We start from the raw sequence: 9,230 nt of genomic DNA, 5'->3' as shown, positions 1-9,230 counted from the left end.
AAAGGACATCTTACATTTGGGGAAGTGGAAGCCTAGTGGTATTATCACTAGATTATTAATCTAAAGACCCAGGTAATACTCTGGGGGAAAAAAAACCGAAAGAACTGCGGATGCTGTAAATCAGGAACAAAAACAGAAGTTGCTGGAAAAAGCTCAGCAGGTCTAGCAACATCTGTAAAGAAAAAATCAGAGTTAACATTTCGCGTCTGGTGACCCTTTCTCAGAACTGACTCTTCTGAGGAAGGGTCATCGGACCTGAAATGTTAACTCGGATTTTTTCTTCACAGATGCTGCCAAACCTGCTTTTTTCAGCAACTTCTCTTAATATTCTGGGGACCTGGTTTCAAATCCGTCGCAGCAGATGATGGAATTTGAATTCAATAAAAATGTGGAATTAAGAGTCTAATGGTGACCGTGAAGCCATTGTTGAAAAAACCCATCTTTAGGGAAGGAATACCTTTTAGGTCTGCCCTATATGTGACTCCAGATCCACGGCAATGTGAACTATTTAATGCCCTCTAGGTGATTAGGGATGGGCAAGCCCAGTCCACATCCTATGAATGAACAATAAATTCATCCAGCGGTTTTAACCTTTCTGAGAGTGGCTTTAATCTGTTTCAGTGCCACCGATGAAACTCGCGGTGAGTGTGAGGATGCGACGATGTCCAAAAAGCAGAGTGACGCGTCCAGAGATCGGGGTGACCTGTGGCTCTCACTCGCCTCCAGTTCTCTGGGTCGTTATGTAGACAGGCTTGTGCTCGCTGCTGTTATTCGGGGCCGCGCGTCGTAGGGGATATTGGCAGGAAAACTGGAGTGGAATTGGCCACCATCAGATCAGCTTATTGGACAGCAGAGCATTGCTGGAGGGACCGACTCATGCTCCTAGTTCTGATGTTCCCCTGTTTGCTGTTTGCTGGGCTAAGTACTTAGTAAGGGAGAGTGGGTGTGAGAGTTGACTGCGGACATCCTTGTCCTCAGATTTGGAGGAGATTGTTGACTGCTGACACTATTACCAGGTAACAAGGTGAGTGCCTGGCAATTGTCAGATGTTACATCTTCAACTGAAAGCAAGACATTCCCTTCCCTTTCACATCTAGGCAGCGCTCGCACGGGTTAAAAAGATCTCCACTACGGACCTTATGGTTGTCATGGCGAGAGAGAGGGACGAATCTTTTCCTGGGTGTTAGCTTTCCAATTGGCTGAAGCTGAAATAAAAAAAAAGGGAGGGGAATAATTTCCCATTTTTCTGTTTGGTTTGGAGAAATAACCTGGGGGAGGGGGAGGATTGGAGAAGTAGGAGGAGAGGGGCAAAGGGAGGATAGAAGGGGGATGTTTGTGTGGCTCATTCTCTCTCCCTGGCTGGTTGAGAGTGGAACTGCTCATTGAAGGGGGAAGTGTGTGTGTGTGTGGAGAGAGAGAGAGAGGGGAGGAGGAGAAGTAGAGGGAGAGCAGAAAGAGAGAAGTGAATGACACCATCCCCATCCAGCCAGCCCTATGCCTCTGCTCCAGGGATGGATTTGTGGCACGCCTGAGCGAGGGGACTCCTTTGGGCGCTTGGGCTGAGCTTGAGGTCGGCGAGCCACGCCGGAGGCAGATCTGTTAAAGAGTCAGAAGAGAGATGTGTGGAGGGGGGTGTTGTCGGTGAGTAGTGAGTCGCTGCGGGAAAACGGTGTGTATGTGTGTGGGGTGGGAAGGTGAACTGAGTAGTGATGGCTTGTCAGCAACATTGAGAGGTGGATGGAAGCAGGGACTGAGGCTCGGTGTCACCATGACAGGATACAAGACGTAGCAGCAGAGAGGCTGCAGGTAAGCGTCTTAGTTAACCCACTCTTGTCAATGCAGTGTGAGACTGGGTGTCTGTATTAAATTCCTTTGGTATCCAAAATGGTGGGAGTTTGGCTGAAGCTGAACTATTCTGGTAATCGCCTGTATTGTTATCTGCACGTATATCACATGTATAGAAACGAACAGATATTGTAGACTGACGATTTGTTTTACATTATTGTACATGGGCGGTTGTTCCCTTTTAAATTCCTGCAGTCACAGCTGCTTCTGTTATCGCTCCCTGAGAACAGCGGTGTTTTAAATGGGTACCCTTCAGCAGAAATGAGCAACAACCGAGTCTGCTGAAACAATCAATAGAAGATGAAGGGCTCCCGAATGGACAGAAATGCACGAGTGATTACACAGAGGAGCTGGAACGAGTTCTCCAGGAGCTGTTTAAATAGCCATGGCAGCATCTGTAATTGTAATCTGCCTCTCCAATCACTCCTCCACTCTCTCCAACCTATGTATAAACCATCTGACCCCCTCGATTAGATTCCAGTATGTAACTCACTGCCAGGTATCCATTATTCTATGTATAAACCATCTGAACCCCTCGATTAGATTCCAGTCTGTAATCCATTTTCCATCAGTAAGATCAGTCTAAACTTATAGACTGTGGTGTTCTTCATCCAAGAAGAACCTCTGTTACAAGAAATCTTTTTGAAGGACTGCATGACATAAAATTGAGTGTGACACTTTTAGTGTGAAAAATACAATATGTTTTAAAATGAGATGTTAATGGTTGCACTACAGCCCCTCCCCATAGTCTGTTACCAGGAACCACCCCACTCCCAAAGATTCCACTTCTACCCATTTTTGATGCTGGACAATTCTCTCCTGTTGCAGCTGACCTTTGCCTGCCACTAGTGCAGTGCCAGTGTTACTTGCTGCTTGTCAGCCTAAGCCTCGATGTTGTTCAGAGCTTGCTACAGGATGGCACAGGAAGCTTAGTAACTGAGGAGTCATGGATGGTGTTGAACATTGTCCACCTTCTTCTTCAACGGAGGATTCCCCAGCACCATGGGCCTCAACCGCTCCAACCCATCTCCTGCACTTCCGCCCTCACTCCCTTTCTCCCCTCCTGCAACAGCGATAGAGTACCCCTTGTCCTTACCTGCCATCCTGCCAGCATCCACGACCAGAAGATCATCAGACACCATTTCCACCACCTCCAGTGAGATGCCATACTCCGTACCCCTCCCTTGCCTGCCCTCCAGGACACCCTGGTCCACTGTTCCTTCAACCCCAACACCACCCAACAACCCCACGGCACCTTCCCCTGCAAGCGGCGAAAGTGTAACATCTGCCCATTTACCTCCTCCCTCCCCAGTATCCAAGGGCCAAACATACCTACCAGGTGAAGCAACACTTCACCTGCACTTCCCAGAATCTCCCATGTCCTAGCCCGCTACCCCACACACCAGGCTTTGTTATCACATTACCTATTGTTTGTCTCCATTAACATCTATTCACCCTCCTAGGAAGATCATTATCAACTCCTTTGTCTATCCAACTGCTCTTCTCTCTCTTTGGGCTCTATCCTTTATCCTATTGTTCACTCCATACCCCATCCCCCTATCTTCTGCATATAAACCAATGCTTTCCTAGATACAGAGACAACAAGGTGCAGGGCTGGATGAACACAGCAGGTCTGCTCCTATGATGCTGCTTGGCCTGCTGTGTTCATCCAGCCCTGCACCTTGTTGTCTCGGATTCTCCAGCATCTGCAGTTCCTACTATCTCTTTCCTAGATACCATCAGTTCTGAGAAAGGGTCACCGGACCCAAAACGTTATCTCTGATTTTTTTTCTTCATAGATGCTACTAGATCTGCTGAGGTTTTCCTGCAAGTTCTGCTATTGTCCAATCCTCAGTGAATATGCCCACAATTTTCACACACTTATCTAAATGCTGAGAGTCACAGAGTCATTTGGCATGGAAACAGACCCTTTGGTCCAGCTCATCCATGCCAATCAGATATCCTAATCTGACCTAGTCTCATTTGCCAACATTTGACCCATATCCCTCTAAACTCACCTATCCAGACGCCTTTTAAATTTCGTAAAAGCTCCCCACCTCCACCACTTCCTCTGGCAGCTCATTCCATACACACACCACCATCTGCATGAAAAAGTTACCCCTCAGGTCCTTTTTAACTCTTTCCACTCTCACCTTAAACTTATGCCCTCTAGTTTTGGATACCCCTACCTTAGGAAAAAGACCTTAGGTGTAGACCCTATCCATGCCCCTGATAATATTATAACCCTTTATAAGGTTACCCCCTCAGCCTCCGACACACCAGAGAGAAAACCCTAGCCTATTCAGCCTTTCCCCATAACTCAAACCCTCCAGTCCTGGCATCTTTCTTGTAAATCTTTTCTGCACCCTCTCAAGTTTAACAACGTCTTTCCTATAGAAGAGCAACCAGCTTTGTGTGCAGTATTCTAAAAGTGGCCTCACCAATATCCTGTACAGCTGTAACATGACATCTCATTTCCTTTACTCAGTATTCTGACTAATGAAGGCAAGTCAAACACCACCTTCACCACCCTATCTACCTGTGACTCCACTTTTAAGGAACTACGCACCTGCACCCCTAGGTCTCTTTTGTTCGGCAACATTCCCCAGGGCCCGACGATTAACTATGTAAGTCTGCTCTGCTTTGCCTTACCAAAATGCAACACTTCACATTTATCTAAATTAAACTCCATCTGCCACTCCTTGGCCCTTTGGCCCGTTTGATCAGGGTCCCAGAAGCAGAGCTCTGAAGTGCAGAGAGATCTGGGTATCCTAGTGCTTGAATCACTAAAGGTTAGTACATAAGTACAGCAAGTAATCAGGAAAACTAATAAAATGTTATGTTTTATTGTGAGGGGATTTGACTGCAAGAGGAGGCAGATATGTTTCAATTATATAGGACATGGTGAGACTAATCTGGAGTACTGTGTACAGCACTGGTCACTGTACTTACTAGTGCATTGCAAGTATTTCAGAAAATGTTTACCAGACTAATAACTGAAATGAGCGATTGCCTTATGAGGAAAGGCTAGGCAGGCTAGGCCTGTATCTGGAGTTTACAAGAGTCAAAGGTGACTTAATTGAAACATGTAAGGTCCTGAGGGCACTTCACAGGTGAGTGTAGAGAGGATGTTTTGTCTTGTGGGAGAATCTAAAACTAGGGGTCATGGTTTAAAAATAAGGGGGTATCCATTTAAAACAGACATGAGACATTGTTTCCACTCAGTAGGTTGACTATCTGTTTGATTACTGAGGGGATGAAAGACTATTAGGGGTGGAATGCAGAAATGTAGAGTTGAAGTTAAAATCAGATCAGCCAGTTGGCTGGGCGGCTGGTTTGCGAGTTTATGCCAACATCATGGGTTCAATTCCACACCCAGCTAAGGTTATCTTGGAGGAGTCTCTTTCTCAATTCCTTCCCTTGCCTTGGTGTAAACCACCACCAGTCGTATCTCTCTCTCTCTCTCTATCTCTCTCTAGCTCATGCGCTCTCGCTCTGTGTGAAAGACAGTAGCCCTATGGTCCAGTAAATCAATGGCAATTTTACCTTTACACTACAGAACCAACTCCTCGGGTGGATGAGAGCAGAGGAAGGGGGGGTGAGGTAATGTTGTTATCAGCCCACAGGGAAGGGGCATGAGCTTATATCATTAGACCCAGGCCATTCACAGCTGATTTCAGGAGGTGATTCTCAAACCAACTTCTTTGACCCCTGTATGGTTCCAGTACCTACATCTCTCCTGATTCCGCATCTTTGTCTGTTGGATCCATCTGGCTTGCCTTCCCTTCAGTGACCACCATTGGAACACAATGTTTAAGCAGAACTATCCAGAAGCTTCCACAGCCAACGGGTCATCATCAAAACCATTGTGCCCCATTGTATTTACCACCTAGCCAAGAAGCCTGGCATAGAATGTGCAACCTGTCAGGAGCTAGTGACTAAATCCAACTAGTCCTTGCCATCCTTTCCTGCACCACACAAGCCTCCTCCCATTTCTCTTCATCCCAACCCATTAATGTAGGGGGCTGAGGGGAGATTTGTTCGAGATGGTTCAACATTGCAACAGGCTTGGATAGAATGGATGGGAAAGAGCTATTTCCCCCTACAGAGATGTTAGTGGTGACAGGCAATTGAGTCAAAGTAGACAGGAGATGGGGTTGGCGGAGGTCTTAACTCACAGTCTGATAGGATGATGGAGTTTGAAACTCAACCAAAAGGAAATGCACCTGAGGCCCTATAACTTGCAGGGAGATGGAATAAGTGCTGGAAAATGGGATTAGACTGGGTGGTACTTTTTAGCTGGCACTAACACAATGATGCAGAGGCGCCGGTGTTGGTCTGGGGTAGGCAAAGTCACATAACACCAGGTTGTGGTGCAACAGGTTTATTTGAAATCATAAGCTTTCAGTCTGAAAACTTCACCTGATGAAGGAGCAGCACTCTGAAAGCTTGTGATTTCAAACAAACTTGTTGAACTATAACCTCGTGTTGTATGACTACTAACACAATGGGCAATTGGTATCCTTCGTGTCGTAAATATTTATTCATTTTCCAAAGATTCTAAGTCTCTTAGGAGAAGGAATGTGCAGGGACTTGGTAGAGAGTGGTGGAGCAGCAGTGTATGAAGTGTTCCTTTGGAGGACCAGCAGCCACTTGTAAGATTAATGGCCTTTTCACATGCTTTAATGGTTCTATAATTCAATCTTTTCAATTCCAACTTCTTTCATATACATAGCTAGCTTCCCCTTACAAAGGTGTTTATGCTTTAACACCTCTGTGATAACAGTTTTCACATTCCAGCCACTGTCTGAAGGACTGGTGATATATTTCCAAATCGGGGTGGTGAGTGACCTAGAGGGGAACTTACAGATGATGGTGTTTTCATGTATCTGTTGCCCTTGTCCTTCAAGGTGACAGATGTCATGGGTTTAGGAAGTCCTCTTGAAGGAACGTTGTTGCAGTGTATCTTGCTGAAGGTATATACTGCTGTTGTTGGTGGAGGGAGTGAACGTAAAAGGTAGTGAATGAATAGCCAATCAGATGGGCTGCTTTGTCCTGGAAGGTATCATGCCTCTTAGGCAATGAAGCTGCACTTTGTTGAGTTGACCTGAGTGAGTTGTCAAGTATAATACTATTTGCAGCATTCAATTCTCAGACCAAGTGGAAGGACCACACACTTCTGGCCCCAGCCTTACAACTCCCAATAGCTGATAAAGATACTGCCCCTTTCCCTTCCCTTCATGCTAAAATATCATCATTTATTTGTCAGTTCTGCACCATAATAATTCTGTGGTTCCGCTTGGATGTAATGCTGAAATATACACCATTGCAAAACATATGAGTCACTTTATAAATCAAATAATCAAATATTGCACAATTAGAAAGGTCAGCTCAGTGCCCTTGCACACTTGCTCCTGTCTGCTAAAAGTTCTACTTGTGAACCCTGAGGAGCCCTATCGCAGCGATGACAGCACAGCTAGTGGACAGCACAGCTCCTCGGGGAGACCTCTTCAAATTGCTCCACTGCCTTGGCACAGGCAACAGAGGCCAGGACTGGCATGACTGCCTGGCAGGGGCCACACTGGCAGAGGCTGGGTGGATGGATGCTACCCATTCCAACATGCCACTGCTCCCTATGGTGTTTCTGTGTGCGTATATGAGCACTGACCTCTTTGGGCATGTCACCCCACTGAGGTTGCTTTTGTGAGACCCTCGTGGGTCACTTGTGACCCTTGTCTCAGGCTGATTCCACCTGTGGTCTGCCCTGGTAAATCTGTGGGGTATTGGCATCTATGAGGGTGAGATGGAGAAAGAGAGTTTCTTTGTCAGCAGTGTCTTCCTATGCTTTCAGCTCCTCTATGCAATCAGTTCCTCTCATACCACTGGCTTGCAGTTGTTTGGTAAAAGAAACTGGTGAGGAAAATGATTTCCACTCTATGTACCTTGCAGAGCAGAAGAGAAGGTGAGATTAGAGTGAAACAGGTAGTGATTGCAAATTGCCTTCCCAAGAGGACTTTTATAACCCAGATGTTTGTGTTTTTATTTAAATCAATGGTAAGAGATAACAAGGGGAAGTAAACTGGTGGGAATGGTCTATAGGCCCCTGAACAGTAGCTGTTCTGTACAAATCAATTAATATTGTCATAACCATTGCGGAGGTGAGCCTTCAAATTCCAGAATTATTAATTTAATTCAAATTTCACCAATTGCCACAGTGGGGTTTGAACACGTATCCCCAGAGCATTAGCCTGCACCTCTGGATTACTAGTTCAGTAACATTGCCACTGTCTTCCCCTGTTAGCTTGGATTAGGTGAGGATGGGAATAGTCTCCTCTGGGTTTAAGGACAAACAGCAGCATTCTACCCCACTATGGTTAGCTCCTGCCACATTTAATGATTTGTCGTCTTATCTCCTAAAAGTGCCAGCTGTGGCTCAGGATGCAGTGTCCTGTTCCCTGCGTCAACAGGTCATGGGCCGTGACTGCAGCCCTGCACTCAAACACCAACAATCCTGGCTGACACGTCAGTGCAGCCCTGAAGGAGTAGTGTAGTGACAGAGGTGCCGTCTTTTTGCCAAAAACTAAAATAACGGAGGCCCCTCTGCCCTCTGAGCTGGGGATAAACATTTCCTTAGCATCATTTCAAAGAAGAGTCCAGTCTCCTGATCAATATTCATCCCTCAAACAATAGCACAAAAAATAGGTATCTTAAGTCATTGTCACACTGCTGTGGGAGCTTGCTGTGCATAAATTGACTGCAACATTTTCTATATCACAGCAGTGACTGCATTTCAAAAGCACATAATTGAATGTAAAGTGCTTCCAAGGTTGAGAAATGTGCCATATAAATGTAAGTATTTTACGTGAATGTAGAGGTTGGTACAATGCATATGATTGATGTGGCTATTAAGTTTAGACAGCTGACAGTGTGTGCGAAATATGGGTTATGATGCTGGCAGCTGTGAGGGCACGGTGAGGCATGTCAACTTCAGACAGAACTTCTGATAGAGAGAAATTGTTGGTTAAGTCAGTGATGGGATGTCCAGTGGTATCAAGCAGAATCTTAGAATCTGCAGTAGTTAGTGGAATATGACATTTAGAGATATGCTTACTGACCTGGCCAACTCGTGTGAGATTATTGAACTTCTTGTGAACAGTGCACTGGTCCTGGGGCCTACAGTTATACAACTGATTGCCAGGGCTCTGTGGTCCACTAACTGAAGTTGCCTGGCGGGCACACTCTGGCGCAACATGTGTAGGCCTCATCCAAGCTCCATCGCACTATTTCAGGCAAAGCTTTCAATGGTCTCCACCTATAGCCATATTGTAATGTAATTCATTACTGTTTTTATGTTGACTTGTCCTATGCCTAGGGACAGTGCCTGA

General features: G+C 45.8%; 1 protein-coding gene across 1 annotated transcript in view; it reads left to right on the top strand.

Moving 5' to 3' along the window:
- Window positions 1-1,602: 1,602 nt before the first annotated feature.
- The window catches only part of syngap1a (synaptic Ras GTPase activating protein 1a), a 311,203-nt gene continuing 303,575 nt past the window's right edge, over window positions 1,603-9,230 (top strand). Inside the window, exon 1 of the mRNA XM_048616705.1 lies at window positions 1,603-1,641. The gene's annotated coding sequence lies outside the window, so the exon portion shown is untranslated. The remainder of the gene's footprint in view (window positions 1,642-9,230) is intronic.

This window comes from Rhincodon typus, chromosome 35, assembly GCF_021869965.1.
Source record: "Rhincodon typus isolate 14 chromosome 35, sRhiTyp1.1, whole genome shotgun sequence".
NCBI lineage: Eukaryota > Metazoa > Chordata > Chondrichthyes > Orectolobiformes > Rhincodontidae > Rhincodon > Rhincodon typus.
Note: the sequence above shows the minus strand (reverse complement) of the source record. Positions and strands in the feature narration are given on the sequence as shown.